Consider the following 17,585-nt stretch of genomic DNA (forward strand, 5'->3'; position numbering starts at 1 on the left):
GGAAAACTTTACACGCCTTTTTTTTTTTTTTGGACATCATGTGAAATCCTTGCAAACACAAGGACCTTTTATTTATTGATGAAGGGAACAGTGCTTCTAGACAAGCAGCTCTCTTGTCCTTCTCAAAAATAAGAAAGAGATTCTGTTCCATATTTTGGTGCAGAGTAACCAGAATGAAAACCGCATATTGTGTGTTATTTCTCCTTTATTTTGTGAATGCTTTCTATCCAAGGGCGAAAATTATTTGTGTAAACTAGCTTGTGCTTTCTGCAAGTGACCTGAAAAACAGAAATATTCTTCAGTCCTTCAGGGTCAAGCGTTACATTACTGACCGAATTGAACAAAGTATTAACTTACCGGCCCTTGGGAATTTGAGATAAAATAAAGAAACTGATGGAATGCTTTTTTTTTCTTTCCCTACATTCCTGGATGGGCAATCGTGCATTCATCTCGCAACATGGATCAAATGCCTTGTGTGTGCTGGGCTGTGTGCTAGGCGTATAAATAAGACAGGGCTCTGCCTTAGCACAGCTCATTTTTCTAAGGGAGCCGGACAGGTAAATAATTACAAGGCTGGGAGACTCGTGTTCTAATCAGGGACACCTGGCAGGCACAAGGGACTCCCCTCACTGAGAGATGGAGCAAGGGAAGATGCAAATCACAAACATGCACGGATTTAAATCTTCACTGATTCCAACCAACCCCGCACAGCCCATTATCACTCACTGCCTGTATGCAAGGGTGGCCGAAGACCAATAAATGGGGTATTTTAGGAGAGGTCTCTGATGTAGGCAACTTCTGTTTTAAGAGAAACCTTCCTGGGGAAGTGCTACCTTCCCGGCATTCAATCATTTGGCCTGGCTGTCTGAATAGAGCCAAGGATTCCTGCCATCAAAGATTGCAGTGAGGGGCACCTGGGTGGCTCTGTCAGTTGACAGTCAGGTCATGATCTTGTGGTTCATGAGTTCAAGCCCCCACATCAGGTTCACTGCTATCAGCGCAGAGCCCACTTCAGATCCTCTGTCCCTCTCTCTCTGCCCCTCTCCCCAAAATAAATAAAACATTTAAAAAAAAAAAGACCACAGGGAATTCACCATGAGTCTTTAATTAACAATAATTTATTGAGGGGTGCCTGGGTGACTCAGTCCGTTAAGCATCGGACTCTTGATTTTGGCTCAAGTCATGATCTCACGGTTTGTGGGTTCCAGTCCCAGCTGGGGGGCTCTGCACTGAACATGGCCCTGCTGGGGATTCTCTCTCTCTCTCTCTCTCTCTCTCTGTCCCTCCCCAACTCACATGCATGTACATGTTCCATCTCTCAAAATAAATAAACATTTTTTAAAAAATTCATTTTTTTAATGTTTATTTTTGAGAAAGAGAGAGAATGCTAAGCAGGCTCTGCATTGCCAGGGCAGAGCCCGACGCAGGGCTTGAACTCATAAACTGAGAGATCATGACTTGGGCTGAAACCAAGAGTCCAAAGCTCAAACAAGTGAGCCACCCAGGCACCCCCCCAAAAATAATTTTGTGAATGCCAACTAAGTGTTTTTGGTGTCTATGTCACCTGCTCAGAGTCTCTCACTAACAGAGGTGAATTTAGAGCAAAGCTAATGAAGCTTTCATTTCTGAATGGCTCACTGCTATGGCCCTTTCTGAGTCCTGAGGGGACCCTAGCAATCTATTCACATGCTTGTGTGTTTTTGTAAATGTTGCAAAAGTGAATATTTTAACAACAGTCTGTTAAAATGTAAGGCTGCTCTCTCTTTTTACTCTAGTTGTCCCTCTCTTATGCTCCCCCCCCCCCCCCCCCCCATCAAGTGGCATTGGAGTGGCTATGGGCATTTTGGAGAGCAGGCTAAGGGGAAGCTGATTCACTGTCCTGGAATATTCTCAATCCTCCTGGCCAATCGCCTATCATATGGTCATATATAGGCAGCTCACTAAGAACATGTCCCATGACACTCAGCAACCAAACGATGAGGATAGCATGGGAGAAGAGTGAGTTTGAAATGTGTGGAGTCAGAAGCTAGTCGTGGTACATCCTTCCAGGGCTTACAGCTCATTTAGGAAAGAAACTTTTTAAAAAATTATTTTAAGTATTTATTTATGTTTTGAGAGAGGGGGAGGGGCAGATAGAGACAGAGACACAGAATTTGAAGCAGGCTCCAGGCTCTAAGCTGTCAGCACAGAGCCCGATGAGGGGCTCAAACCCATGAACCCCGAGATCATGACCTGAGCTGAAGTCGGAGGCTTCACTGACTGAGCCACCCAGGCGCCCCAGGAAAGAAACATAATAGAGGCTTTTCTGGGGCACTTGGCTGGTTCAGTTGGTAGAGCATGCGACTCTTGATCTCTGGGTTGTGAGTTTGGGCCCCATGTTGGGAGGTTACTTAAAAATAAAATCTTCCTTAAAAAAGAGAGGTTTTTCCAAACTTGACAATAATCCTAAAAAGTCACATAATTTTGACAAATAACAAGTTCTGAAACTCAAAGAAACTTAAAAAAAAATTACAAAAAAAGTGTTGTTGTTTTTTTGTTTTTTTTTTTTTGACCTACCATTTTAGGGGAAAGATCAAAATGTCCTTATCCTCTTAATAGATGGTATATTACCAAACCGTTATCACATGAGGGTATCATAAAAAAATGTAGCCAAAGTATGTAGGACAGAAAAGCTATGAGCGTCAGGGAGTTAATATAAATATCATGGGCCTTTTTTCCTCGATTTTGTGATGTTTGAGGCATTCGTTAGCTTTTATTATTTGTAATTTGTCCTAATTTCTCATTTTGAATAAATCTTCATGTTTGTACTAGTTTTGTTTTCATGATTTTATGTTCTTCTACTCTGAAAGAGCCCCCAAATGATAAGCTTCAGTTTCCACAAGATCTGAATCCAGCCGTGTTTCGTGGCCACCCAATCCGAGTCTCCTTCATGTCACTGAATGTTCATTCTGTCCTCACACTGATTACTCCGTGACTTCTCCTCTTGGAATAGATGTAGATGTTGTTGTTGCCCTGCCCGGGGTGCCTTTACCAGCCAGTGCGCCCGCAGCCCACTTCCTGTAAACCTGCTGCTGACAGCTTGCTCCTGTGATGGTCTCTGTAGTCTGTCCCTTGACCAAGGTGCCACTTTTCACCCGGGGTGGCCAACGACGGACAGAGCCAGGGGTATGAATGCTCCGTCCTCTTGCTTCGAAGTACAGTTCTGAAGGTGTGGCTTGCACCCCAGAGCCCCTGCTGATCAGGCCAAGGTGAGATTCTACCTGAGCACACGCCTGCTCAGCTTCTTGCCTTTCCCCCTCCTGGTTCCCTCACCCTCTACAGGTTTTTCCCCTCCCCGAATAAGTCGTGTGCATGCAAATCAGGTTCTGACTGTGTTTATCTGCTGATGGTCTGTCTCCCCTCCTCACTAGAATATGACATCAAGAGAGCAGGGACTTGATCTGTCTTGCTCACTGCTGCGTTTCTAATGCTTGGTGCTTGGCAGGTAGTAATTACAATACTATGGGATGAGATGAATAAACAATGAATACATATATGAAGTTCAGTCGCTCCACACACATTTCTCTAATCCTCATGGCAACCCTGAGAGGTAGATGTTGTTTCTTTTCATACTGCAAATGGGGAATTGAGACAGACTTTGGTTAAGTGGCTTCCTCAAGGTTACACCCCTAGAGTGTGCCTCAGGGCTTGCCACGCCCAGTTGCTCTCGGTGGCAGCCCGTCCTCTGACCTCAAGGGAAGGGATCCAGCGTTTCTCTGTCACTCTGACCAAGTGTGGGTGTGGACCCCTCCCTGATCTGGTGCAGAACAGATTGTACGGATGACAAAAGGCCACGTGGCACAGAGAATGATTCAGGGAAACTACAGTCAGGGTTTAACCTGAGGTCCTCTCCTCTGCATACTCTCTGCTTGCCCCCAAGATTATTGCGCTGTGACCAGGAACAGCTTCCCCCACACCAGAGGTGCTCCAGGCAATTCCATAACACAGAGACTGGGCCAAGTGTGGACCAGACCAGGAGCAAAGAAAATATCCTTCCTCCCCCTACCACACATACTTCTCCCCCAGCATCACTTCTCAGGGCAGCTGACTAGCTGGCAAGCAGTCACTTCCTTCAGGGGACAGACACCCTCACTTCCATGGCACAAGCAAGATATGTTCATAATATGTGGCGATATATTTCCAAAATCTATGTTATTTACTCGTTATTATTCTTGAATTTTTAATTGAGATGTAGTTGACATATAACATTGTGTAGGTTAAGGTGTACAATGTGTTGTTGTTGTGGTTTGATATATTTATATATTGCAGTGTATTTAGCACCCTATCTGTAGCTAACTCCTCTAAAACATCACAAAATTATCAATTCTTTTTTGTGGTGAGAACAATTAAGATTTAGTCTCCTAGCAACTTTGGAGTTTATGATATGTATTATTGGTTATAATCACCATGCTGTACATTAGATCTCCAGAACTTATTATCTAGGAGTTGCAAGTTTGTACCCTTAAACAACGTCTCCCCAATATCCCATCCCCACCAGCCCCGGGTGACTGCCATTCTACTCTCTGTTTTTGCAAGTTTGGCTCTCTTAGATTCCACATATAAGTGAGATTGTACAGCATTTGTCTTTCTCTGACCTATTTCACTTAGCATAATGCCCTCAAGGTCCACCCATGTTATGGCAAGTGATGGGATTTCTTCTTTCTCATGGCTGAGTAATATTCCAGCGTGTGTGTGTATATCACATCGTCTTTATCCATTCATCCACTGACCGACACAGGTTGTTTTCTCATCTTGGCTATTGTGAATAATGCTACAGTGAACATAGATGTGCAGATATCTCTTCGAGAGAGTGATTTCAATTCCTTCAGGTATCTACCCAGGAGTGGGATTGCTTGATCATACAGTAATTCTACTTTTAATATTCTGAGAACTCTTTTCCATAATGGCTGTAACATTTTATATTCCCATCAGCATTATCTAAAGGTTCCCTTTTTTCCATATCCTCACGAATATTTGTTATCGCTTATCTTTTTTGATAATGGCCATCCTAACAGGTGTGAGGTAATATCTCATCGTGATTTTGATTTGCATTTCCCTGATTAGTGGCGTTGAAGACCTTTTCATATTGGCCATTTGTCGGTTTTTAATGGGACTGTTTTCTTTTTTGCTACTGAGTTGTATGAGTTCTTTATATTTTGGATACTAACCATATCAGATAGATGGTTTGTGAGTATTTTTCCCAACTCGGTAAGTTGACTTTTCAATTTATTGACTGTTTGCTTTGCAGAAGCTCTTTAATTTAATACACTCTCTTGTTTATTTTAGTTTTTATTGCCTGGGCTTTTGGTGGCTTATCCAAGAAACCATTGCCAAGACCAATGTCCAAGATCTTTTCCACTATGTCTTCTTCTAGGAGTTTTACAGCTTCAGGTCTTACATTGGAATCGTTGATCCATTTTGAGTTAATATTTGTGAATAGTGTAAGGTAGGGGTCCAGTTTCATTCTTTTGTATGTGGATATCCAGTTTTCCCAAAACCATTAATCAAAGAGACTGTCCTTTTTTAAATTCTGTGTTCTAATTCAAAAATTAGTTGACCATGTATGTGCGGGTTTATGTCTGGGCTCACCTCTCTCTTCTGTTATTCACACTTGAAACAAATTTCTCTATCCCAAGTTCTGTGTTTTTCAGTTTCTTCTTAGAAAGGTTTCATAAAATTTAGTAGTGTGTTTTCATCCATGACTATCTTCTTACAGAATAGTAAACCAAGGTACATGCACTAAGTCTTTTATAGTCTGGTTATGAGAATGAGATGAATCCACATGAGACGATTACTGACTGGGTAGCACAACATTAAATTGTAAATAAGACAGAGAATTAAATTGTACATAGAAGGCTAAAGTACTTCTGTCTGAATGTCTCAAAGGAGAGGGTAAGATCATTTGATGCGAGCTGCAGTTGTTGGTAAACCACAGAAGTGATGCATTTCCTCTTGGCTCCAGTTCACACATCACCTAAGGTGATAAGGGTGAGCTCAGAGGGCTGGCTGTCCCTGAGCTCCTGTTGTAGATGGTGCTGGAAGAGTCCCCCTTCCAACTTCCTCCTGCTATTCTCTTATCCTTCCCTCAACATCTGATTCTCCTTCTTGTCCCATTGCTTCCTGTATTTCTCTTGTTTTTCTCCTTTTTCTAATCATCTAACTCTTCTCTTCTCCTCTTTAGAATTTAAGATTTGGTCATGTATTCTACTTTTGAGGCACTGCAACTTATAGAAGGTATAGGGCTCGGAGCCACACAGACCTAGGTGCAGACTCAGATCTGTGCCTTTTGGGCAAAGTACAGAGAACCTCTCAAAGCTCTGTCTCATTATCCATAGAAGTGGGGACACTAATTTCTATCATTATGTTATTTGAAGGAATAAATGAGACGACATATTTAAAGTGCCTGGCACATAGCTGGCTCTCATTAGATGCTTATTTATCTCCTACTTCCTTTTTCCTTATTTTGCTTTTGCAGTACTATGTAGTAGTCATTAAATAGATGCTTTCTGAATGAGTACTTAAGAGTTTAATTTGGTAGACCCTCATTTACTTGGAATGACTGAGATTGGGAATTATTTAATAATTGCTGTTATAACCCACTTATTATTTTGTGCCATGCACTGGAATTGGGGAAATCCTTTCTCCTATGATGTCTGATATGAATCTCCCCAAATGCATAAATAAGTTAAGCATTGTTTTGATCATTCAAGATACAGTCTGCATTGCTTGGAGTCCACACTTCATTTTACATATCAAGGACGTGAGGCTTAGAGGGGTTGAGTAATTTACACTAGGTAAGTTACATGACTAATTTACATAAGTAGAATCTTGACTCCAGACCCAAACCCTGAGCCACTAGGTTAAACTGTAGGTCATTTATTATTCATAATCCTGGCAGCCCTATGAGAGGAGAGAGCCCCACAACTGGAGGATTATTTGTTTCCTGAATGCAAAGTGAAGTGATCTTTCTTAAAGAGAGTATTAAGTAATGTGCAGTTATACAAAATGGAAAGATTTGAAACAGGGCCACATTGTTCTCACAGGAAAGGATGAATATTAAGGGGTATAGGAGATGGAAAAGCTAGGGATATGGGAGGAAAATATATTGAGAGAGAGACCGTAGGGCAGCCCAGAGCTGGGAGAAAACAGAAAGGTCTAGTGGGGAATTTTGTTAGATTGTTTGCAGTTTAAGATGCAATCTAAACCTTCTCTTTGTCTTCCACAAAATCTCTAGTAAGATTGACCGTGTCCTCCAAAGATTTGTGAAAAGCCTGCACTTGGTGCAGATGTGATGTAGATAGGGCCCTGTTCCCAAAGCTGGAGAAGAGACTGCTCACAAAGACCCATGGCACCTGAGTTAATAGGGAAACAAAATCCAGACCACCTTGTCCTGTTTTCTTTTCCCATTAGTTTCCTTCTAATGTACATGTATAGCCACAGCCTTGTCTTCTAGGCTTGTGCCCTTCTTAATTCAGCTTCTGCTATAAAATACTGTTCTAGACCCTGGAAAGGATCCTCATGTGAATATGACAAGGTTCCCCAGAAGTTCTCTGGAGTCCCGTATATGCTTGGATGAAGCAAAGAGTCAAATATATGTGTGTTCTGCTATATAATAGAAATTAAGGATATTGATGTTTTGGTCATTGTAACACCAGCCAATTGGTGTTACACTGCAACCAAGCGTATCCAAATCAGTTCCTAAGTGAACTGTTTTCTAACAACAGGTCACAAGGGCAACCTTTAAAAAATAAGTTGGCAAAGGGGCACCTGGGTGGCTCAGTCGGTTAAGCTCAGTCCGACTTCAGCTCAGGTCATGGTTCGTGGGTTGGAGCCTCTCCACTCTCAGCGGGGAACCAATTTGGATCTTCTGTCTCCCTCTCTCTCTGCACCCCCCCGCCCCCATGTGTGCACTCTCTGTCAAAAATAAAAGTAAGCATTAAAAAGTAAGTTGGCAAAATCCCAATAATGTGGTCTCTTCTCTTACATAGACACTTTTAACAGATCAGATTGCATATTGCTGTGAGCAAAGTGAAATAGTAGTCAGACCAATGATTTTGGATTATATTTTAAATGCTAGGTGTGGGGGAAGGGAAAAAGGTGGCCAAAGAGTACAAGCTTCCAATTATAAGAAGAATAAATTCTGAGGATACAATGCACAGCATGGTGACTATAGTTAACAATTTGAAAGTCGCTGAGAGAGTAGAGTTTAAAAGTTCTCAACACACAACAAAATGTAAGTATATGAGATGAGAGATATGTAAAGTAACCTTATTGTGGTGATAATTTTGCAACGCATACATCTTTCTGATCATTACTTATACAACATTATACGTAAATATATACTGTGTACCTTAAACTTATACAACATTATATGTAAATTATATCTCAATAAAGCTGGGACACAAATAAATAAATAATAGAATTGCAACAACAACGGAATAATAAAATGACAGCAATTCCCGCAAAATAGAGAGCAACTGACAGGGGCTGGATATCTCAAGTGGTTTGGGGAGGGCTGACGGGTACATTGCTCTGGAAAGTTTAATACAGACCTCGTAGACTTTAATGTGCATGTGAATGCCTGGAGATCTTGTTAAAATGAGATTCTGATTCAACAGGTCTGAGGCGAGCCCAAGAGACTGCATTTTCAACAAGCTCTCAAGTGATGCCAGTGTGGCTGATCCACAGACCACACTTGGAATAGCAAGGGTTTGGTGCGTGGTAACTGTCTCCTCTTTGCATTTTCTGCTTGATACCAGAGAAACCAACTACTGAAGAAGGATACCAGCAGAGCCTGTAGGTGTGAGCTCCTGAACTGACAATTTCTAGATTTAGAGGGAGTTCCGGGAAATTGCACTACGTTTACTTTACAAATATTTGCTTTTTTGATATCAAGATTGCTCCGTGCTCCTGCATGGTCCACACTTCTGGCAATTTTGGTATTCATGCAATGACAGTAAAATCAAGTTGTTTAGGTGTTTAGGTTAACAAGTGCTAACTTTATGATCCACCAGGACTGATTACAAATGGAATCACTTTCCCTGGAGATTTGTAAAAGTATACACATTAGTTTTCAGGTCTGGTTAAGGATTATTCCCTTCGAAGCAGGGAATGTTTCTAGTGGTCCTTTCCAGCTCTGGGATTCCATGAAGTTAACTTCATAGTTATTATTTTTCCATGGTTCTTTATTTAAACATTTAAAAAAATTTTTAAGTGATCTCTACACCCAATGTGGGGCTCGAACTCACAACCCTGAGATCAAGATTTGCATATGCTCTACAAACTGAGCCAGCAAGGCACCCATTTTTCTATAGGTCTGCCGTGAGATTGCAGTGAGAAGATATATGTACTAAAATAGGCAGAATTCTAAGATGGGTCCCTCGATCCCCCCTCCCTAATGTTCACATCTTATGTAATCTCCTCTCCTTTAGTTTGAGTGGGACTCGTGACCGGCTTCTAGCCAACAGAATATGGTAAAGGTGAAGCGTTATTGCAGATGTAACTAAGGTTCTAAATCGGTTGATTCTTAGCTAATCGAAAGGGAGATTATCCTGGATGGACCTGATTTCATCAGATAAAAGTCTTTAGAAGAGAACTTGACTCTCCCTTAGGTCAAAGATTCTCTCTCTGTTGCTGGCTTTGAAAGAGAGAGCCATATTGTGATGGCAACATGTGATGGCAAGGAATTGCAGGTGGTTTTTAGAGCTGAGAGCAGCCCCTGGCTGAAGCCAGCAAGAAAATAGGGACATCAGTCATACAACCACAAGGAGATGAATTCTGGCAAAAATCTTGAGGGAGTTTGGAAGCAGATCCTTAAAACACAGTCTGGTGAACCCTAAGCAGAGAATCTATCCTTGTAGCCTTGTGAGACCCTAAGCAGAAAGCCCAGCTAAGCTATGTCCACAGAACCCTGAGATAATAAAAGTATGCTGTTTTAAACTGCTAAGTTTATGATAATTTGTTATGCAGCTATAGAAAACTGACATGGATGCCTCATATTGCACTTGTATTATTAAATCTTTTTTTTTTAATGTTTTACTTATTTAGTTTTGAGAGAGAGAAAGAGCACAGTGGAGAGGAGCAGAGGGAGACACACACACACAGAATCCAAAACGGGCTCCAGGCTCTGAGCTCTCAGTGTGGAGCCCAACCTGGGGCTCGAACCCACGAACTGTGAGATCATGACCTGAGCCAAAGTCAGATGCTTAACTGACGGAGTCACCCAGGGGCCCTGCATTATTAAACTGTATCTTGGTCTGTGCATCTATTTACCAATCAAAATGTCAATTAAAACTCACCTAGACTTAATTTTGTCTGAACTCCCTAAAATAGAAGGAAGATCTCACCCCACACATCCCTCCACACCCCCACATTTCGAAATGGTATTGCAGTCCAGTTGGTGATTGGTGGAGAATAACCATCACAGACCACAGAACAGACCACAAAACAATCCTTATGCTTTGCCATGATTTTCCAGCTTTTACCAAAAACCACCACAGCAAAAACAACAACAACAACAACAACAACAACCACCACCACAACAACAAAAACACTTAATTTTATGCATTCTGGGCAGTATTGCTTGAAATTCCTGTTGGAATAGGCAATTAAACTTGACTCGGTTTTTGTAATTAAGATTAAAATCGATCTAAGTTTTCTTAGTGAGACTTTCCAACACAGTGTAGGCTTAGAGGAACTTAATCCATTTATTTAATCATTTAGCATTGATTATGGGCTATATGAAGTCCAGAGTATATGGGTGGTTAAGATAGGACACTTGCCTTCAAACTACTGGAGACAAGAGGCAAGAAAACCAACACATACAGGGGCACCTAGGTGGCTCAGTTAAGTGTCTGATTTCAGGTCAGGTCATGATCTTGTGGTTTGTGAGTTTGAAACCTGCATTGGGCTCTGCACTGACAGCATGGAGCCTGCTTGGGATTCTCTCTCTCCCTTTCTCTCTTTCTCCCCTCCCCCTACTTGTGCTTGTGCACTTTCTCTCTCAAAATAAATAAGTAAACCTAAAAAACCCACAACACTTACAATGCAGTATGAATGAAAAGGGCAGTCAGTAAGTGAACATTACGAGTCTATAAGAAAAAACTATGCCCCCAAATCACTACACTGAAGTTTATTGTTTACTTACCTCTCTTCCCAAGAGACTGTGAAGGCAGCTACCACTTTTTGCTTTTACGATTCTGTATATTCTGCATACTTAGCAGTGTCTGCACGAGTAGATACTTCAAATTGCACTTCATTGAAACTAAGACACCATTAATAAAGATCATTTTATTTTATGTCTCCCTGGAAAGAAAAAAATATGCTGCTAATTAAACTACAACATGCTGGAGATCATAAACAGATTCTGATTCAGAGATGTTAAAATGTGGAGAAAGACAGGGGAAGGAGAGGGGGAAGGGGCAAAATAGGTAAAGGGGAGAGAGAGAGATACAGGCTTTCAGTTATGGAATGAATAAGTCACGGGAATAAAAAGCAGAGCATACAGAATACAGTCAGTGATATTATAATAGCGATATACTGGGACAGATGGTTGCTACACTTGTGTTGAGCATAGCATAATGTATAACTTGTCAAATCACTATGTTGTACACCTGAAACACTGTGTGTCAACTATACTCAATTTTTTTTTAATTTTTTTACGTTTATTTATTTTTGATAGAGAGAAACAGAGCACAAGTGGGGGAGGGGCAGAGAGAGAAGGAGACACAGAATTGGAAGCAGGCTCCAGGCTCCGAACTGTCAGCACAGAGCCCGACGCGGGGCTTGAACCCACAAACCGCGAGATCATGACCTGAGCCGAAGCCGGAGTCTTAACCGACTGAGTCACCCAGGCGCCCCTCAAATTTTTTTTTAATGTGAGGAAAAAATGCTCATCTTGGAATCGATTCATAGCAAGTAATCATGGAAATGTTTTTGTTGAATTTCTAGAGGGATCATAGGAGTAACATAATAAAGATTTCAGAGTGGATTTCAAAGATATAATGTACATTTATAGCATGTTATCCAGCATTTTACATTGTTGACTCAAACCGGGTTGTCAGAAGAACGACCTCTTGATTTCTTGCCCACAAGACAAACAAAGCTGTGTGAAATATCTTTAAATACCTTTAAGAGTTATAAGATCCTAAAGCTATGAAAGAATGCAAGATCCCATAAAGTTAAAAAATTTTTAATTGCTACATAGAAAATACATTTACTTACGTTAGAATCCCATCTAGTTCAGAGGTCTTTAGAGTTAGACACACACACACACACACACACACACACACACACACACACTATTGGATTGAATTGTGTCCTTCTTCCAATTCATGTGTGGAAGTCCCAACCCCCAGTACCTCAGAATGTGAACTTGGAAATAGAGTTACTGCAGATGTGATTAGTTAAGATGCAGTCATACTGGAGTAGGGTGGGCCCTTTCTTCAATATGTGTGGTGTCCTTATAAACAGGAGAAATTTGGACATAGGCAAACACCTGGGGAGAACACAATGTGAACACTGAAGGCAGAGTGATCAGGACGATGCGTCCACAAGCCAAGGAACATCAAAGATTGCCAACAAAACAAACCACCAGCAGCTAAGACAGAGGCACAGGACAGATTCTCCCTCAGAAGGAACCAACCCAGCCGACATCTTGATTTTAGACTTCTAGCCTCCAGACCTATGAGACAATGAGTTTCTGTAGTTTCAGGGACCCAGTTTGCGGTACTTTGTCGCGGCAGCTCTAACAAACTAATAGTTTACATATCTTGTGAGCAAAAGAAACGCCACATTCAATCCTATGACCAGCCTGGGTAGAAATTGCAGACTTCTGTGAGGAGGCAGAATTAAACAGTGTGAGTCAGGAGACAAGGAGCCTTTCAACATTTTGGAACCCATGACACAATGTCTATAAAAAGACAGTCTGACAGTGAGAAGAATTGGTTTGGATGTCTGCAGCTCTGACCAAAATCTCTGATGGTTAGAATCCTCTAATAATGAACGTGCAAATTGCCATTCTTAGTGGCTGGGCAACAGTTGGGATGACAGCACCCTCCCCAGTCTTTCCATCCCCGGAAGACTGAGAGTCTCGCATGGAAAGATTTAAGAGAATCAAAACCAAGATATCAGTATGTTTTACATTAAGAAAGGATCTGAGGGCATTTGATATATGCCAGATATCCTTTATTTTTTCATAGAGCTTACTATCATCCAAGATAGAGGGGCACAGAGCTTGTGCTGACCCGAGGAGAGGGGATTGTCACGTTTTTAGGAATTTTGCAGCTATTAATACCCAATGTTCCAATCTTTGCAATTACACAAAAATTTGCAATGATGGCTAGTGCTGTTGCAACCATTAGTGCTGAAGCTAAATTAAATTTAGTAAATATAATTTGTGTGAGGGTGAGAAATCGTCTAAAGAGATGATATGTCAGATCTAATGGCTATACTTTTATTGGGAAATGAGCAGACTGGAATGCAACCCTATTGGCCAAATCATGGTTCAACTGCAAGCATAGTTTGGCTACAGATACAAGACTTTGGCAAAACTCCTCAAAGGCATTCTGTAAACACCGATTGACTCTATGGAATTTATAATAAAAAGTCTTGCATATTTTCTTATTTTTTGGAAGTTGTGTGTTACATGTATTTACTATCATTTCCCTTCCCCCACTGCCAGTTGTTAAACATTTTCCACCACTGGAGAGAAACCATTAACAAATACTGAAATGATGAGATAAATTCAAGTGGTGGTAAAAGCCATGAATACATTAAAGCAGAGTGATATAGTGGAGAGTAACCAGTGGTTGGGGCAAGCTCATAGAGTGTGGATGACTAGAAATAGCCAGCCCTGTGAAAATGGGCATATTTAGGCTAAAAGTAAGAGCAAGTCCAGTGGCCACATGGGAAGAACGAATTTGTGTGTTGCTGTTATTGCTGTTGTTAACAGAATCTGCACCTGAGATCCCAAACCTGAGGTCTCCACTCATTCCTTTCTCCCCTGAACTGTATCTGGGAACCACTCAGTGTCACTGCCCATTTGACCCCATGGAAACACCTGTGGTTCCTGGCTTCCTCCATAAACTCTCAGAATTCTATACAGTTTAGATAATAATTGTACCATACATTCCTTTCTTGTCGCTTTTCTTTGGTGGAATTCAGAGCCACGGAACCTATATTGTTTCCATTTTCCCTGTTCCTAAATTAACGTTCGTATGCAAGTCTACACTAGACTCCTTTGGAAGCCTCAGGTCCACCTCCCCACTTTCTCTAAATGTGGTCCCTCCAAGCGCCTCGTTGCTGGGCGTGTTTCACGATGTGGTTAAGGGCAAGCAATTCCTCTTCCAAACATTTTGAAAATGTTTACTCCCCAGTTCAGCTTTGGAAATTGACAGCTCCTGAAGTAAAAGGAGACAGTTTGGGGCAGATGTTTTGATTTCCATACCTTTAGTAATCCCACGTACTTAGCCTTTCCTGGTTCCCCAAATCCAGGGCCTGCCTGGGCTCTGGGGAAATGTTCAACGGATGCTCCTATTTTGGTGTAACAGCACCACATTCGACTCTGAAATGCCACTCTTCTAATTCATTTTCCTAGTGATGGTGCAAATGAGTGGGATGTTTCATATCGTAGCCTTTTAACATTCCAAACATCATTAAACCAAACCATTATAGGGATACGTTCAGTCAACAGATAAGTGCTTTGGCTGCAGGATGAAATAGCTGATTAGTAATTGAAAATATGATGCCTGGCCTTTTTTCTGTTTTAGTTTGCAAAGAGAAGCTTTCTCCTCCTTTGACTGAGGGGCTGGCTCTTCTCACTGGCTGTCTTCGGGAGCACTCCCTTTATTGCCAGCGCTTCTGTGCAAGTCTGGAGCGTTTAACTTCGCTTGTGAAATGATCAACGTCAAGTCGCTTGCTGACATTACAGCCAGCTGCTTAAAGTGTCAGCGCAGCTGCCTTGTGGATGAGAACGAATTCTTACCACTGCTCCTTGTTCTACAAGAAAATGCTGACTATGAACCAAGGGGCTCAACACATTCATTTTTGCTCTTTTTGCCACCAGCTCAGATTTCTATGTAATGAAACTTATATTCAGGAATCTGGAAACAAAAGCAAAAATGCACCCCTGATTCTGAAATAGTGCTCTATTACTCATGGGTCTCAGGATCTGTTTTTTCAATTTTTGGTTGTATGACTCACAGAGTTTTAAGGAACCACCCATGAGGGCCCCATTCACTTGGATAATTAGGTTCCTCCTGTGTTAAAAACAACAGTCCGCACTTCCGAATGGCTGAGGATTTAATAGCTCTGCACCATCTGAGCAATCCTGTCCCGCTGTGAGGCTTAGCTTTCACCTTCTTCTGGTCTAAAGGACCCAGAGACTGGGTTATAAAGATGCTTAAAGTGGAACAAAAGAAAGACTTGAGCAGGCCTGGACAAGGCCACCTCACTCAGGCTGAAGCAGAATGGGGCCACAGGAAGGCACTCCCGCAAGCCCAAAGATTCTTTCATCCTTTTTAGCTAGGGCTCTCACCAGCCATTGTTTCTTTAACATCCTGCATGAAAGCATTGGATGCAAACATCACTGCCTCTAGGCAAAGGAATATAGATATTTGCCAAATGAGTAATTAAAAAAGAGCTACGTGTGTGAGGGGAGCGACAATTTTTCCTTCTTCTCATTGTCCTTCTCTGTCGTCCCTGGTTTTTAAAGTTTTAAAAACACGAAAACAAAAAACCCTACGTTTTGCCCTGGGAGTGTGGTTTCACCCATTCCCCCCACTGTTCCAGTCTATCCCAGCTGTCAATCAAAACCAAACAACAGAAGTTGGCCATAATTTAAAAGGAAAAAAATGCCTTTTAGGACACACTTTGACACGTGTTGGATGATTTAGTAAGATCCTGGTCTACGACTGCCTGGGTTCATTTTTTCCCCCCAATTTCACCATTTTCTTCTAATAGCCAAAATATTACCTTTTTTTTTTTTTTTCTCTTTCACCAAGTGTACTCCATTAATTGAGTGACTCTGGCTAGTAAGTTCAAATAAGAAAACAGGAAAATAATTTTTTTTAAAGAGAAAACAGAGCTGTCAGCATAAAGGGGATGGAGTGGCTCTCAAGGCCGTGGTTCTCAGGCTGTGCGCCACGGGGCAAACTCACAGGCAACCACAGGATATTTAAAAAGTGTAAAAGAAACACAGCCATACTTGGCGTCAGATGCCGCACCAGCTGTAGGGCCCGGGAGCGCACGGGAGCACCATTAGATTGCCCAGTTCTCCTCTCCGTGATGCCACAGATCTGCGGGCCAGGCTCCCTGCACAGCCGTGTGCAACAGGGGATAAAGGCACTGGTGTCTGTTGAAATATAATACTAGGCCCAAGCGGGAGCTTCTCCAGCCCAGGTGTCACAGCAGCAAACTGAGACTGGGAAAACTTCTGTGTCCCTGTAAATGTTCTGCTTGACCAGAAACACAGTACAGAAGTGCCCTCTTACCCACGGTTTTGCTCTCCATGGTTTGGTTTCAGTGACCACAGTCATTCTCCGTCCTGAAATAGTAGATCCTCCTTCTGACTTAAGGTCAGAAGGTCAGGTGTAGCCTAATGCTATGTCACAAAGCCTAAGTCATTCGCCTTGCTTCATCTCATCGTGTGGGCATTATATCACTTCCCATCATCACAAGAAGGGTGAGTACAGTACAATTAGATATTCTGAGAGAGAGAGAGACCACATAACATAACGTTTATTACAATGTGTTGTTATAATTGTTCTATTTTGTTATTTCTTATTGTTGTTAATATCTCACTGTGCCTACCTTGTGAATTAAACTTTATCATAGGTATGTATGTAAAGGAAAAAAAGGTATATATAAGGTCTGGTACCGTGAGAAGTCAGAGAGATGAATCATTTTCAGAAATACCAAATAAAAGCTGTGTTGTCTAGTTAACAGTAGGTCTACAACCTATTGGAAATATGTATGACCCCTCCCCCCACCAATAATGGAGTCCCAAGCCCTTAGACACTTCACTTTCTGGTTCGTCCCCTCTCCATTTCTCAGGCTTATCTTTGCTGGCTTTGCAATGAGCATGTGCCAATGAACAAAGCAGGGACTAAAAGTCTCTGCATCAACTCAGGAAATGTACATTTGTTCCAATCAGACTACTTTTTGCCTTACATGGGCACAGGCGACTTCCAGGTAAGGTTGTAACCTCTGTCGTACTCAGCCAGGAGAGGGACTTCACATTAGGAGATAAATTGTCTGCTGTAACTGCCCCTAGTGTGTCATCAGACACCTGCTCTTACAAGAACATTGATTAAAGCCTTGCTTCCCTGTGCTCTGAGTCTCTGCCTCCCTTCTTTGGTTGGATCAGTGGTTCTCACAGGTACTATCCACAGTTTCAAGCATCCACTGGGTGTCTTGGAATGTATCCCCCACGGATAAGGGGGGGCTACTCTATATCTGGTCAGCCAATCCCTGAATGCTAAGGCAACTCTGGGCTTTAAACTTCTATTTTTGTTCTTTATTTTCTATTTTTCTGTTCCTTATTTCTT

This window comes from Leopardus geoffroyi, chromosome B4, assembly GCF_018350155.1.
Source record: "Leopardus geoffroyi isolate Oge1 chromosome B4, O.geoffroyi_Oge1_pat1.0, whole genome shotgun sequence".
Lineage (NCBI taxonomy): Eukaryota > Metazoa > Chordata > Mammalia > Carnivora > Felidae > Leopardus > Leopardus geoffroyi.